Source organism: Aptenodytes forsteri, unplaced genomic scaffold (genome assembly GCF_000699145.1).
Source record: "Aptenodytes forsteri isolate BGI_AS27 unplaced genomic scaffold, ASM69914v1 Scaffold54, whole genome shotgun sequence".
NCBI classification, from domain to species: Eukaryota; Metazoa; Chordata; class Aves; order Sphenisciformes; family Spheniscidae; genus Aptenodytes; species Aptenodytes forsteri.
Genome location: NW_008796044.1, coordinates 9412707 through 9412987, shown reverse-complemented (window position 1 = coordinate 9412987; position 281 = coordinate 9412707).

Sequence of the window (281 nt, the reverse complement as noted above, 5' to 3'; positions counted from 1 at the left end):
GCAGTGGGGTACCTGGCACAGCCCTGCCTGCGGTGGGGTACCCTCCGTTCTGCCCTACCTGCAGGAGGGTACCCCCTGCCTGCCCTGCTGCAGAGCTGCCCCAGCCCCCCCCGCGTGAGAGGCAGGCAGGAGCCACGCGTGGGGCACGGGTTGTGGGGCTGGCAGGCCTGAAGCTGGAGGGGGGGGTGAAAACATGAGGGGTGCGTGGGGTGCTGAGACCCCATCCAATGCACTGTTGGCCCCTGTTGTTTGTGCCCCCCCCCCCCCCCCCCCCCCGGAGC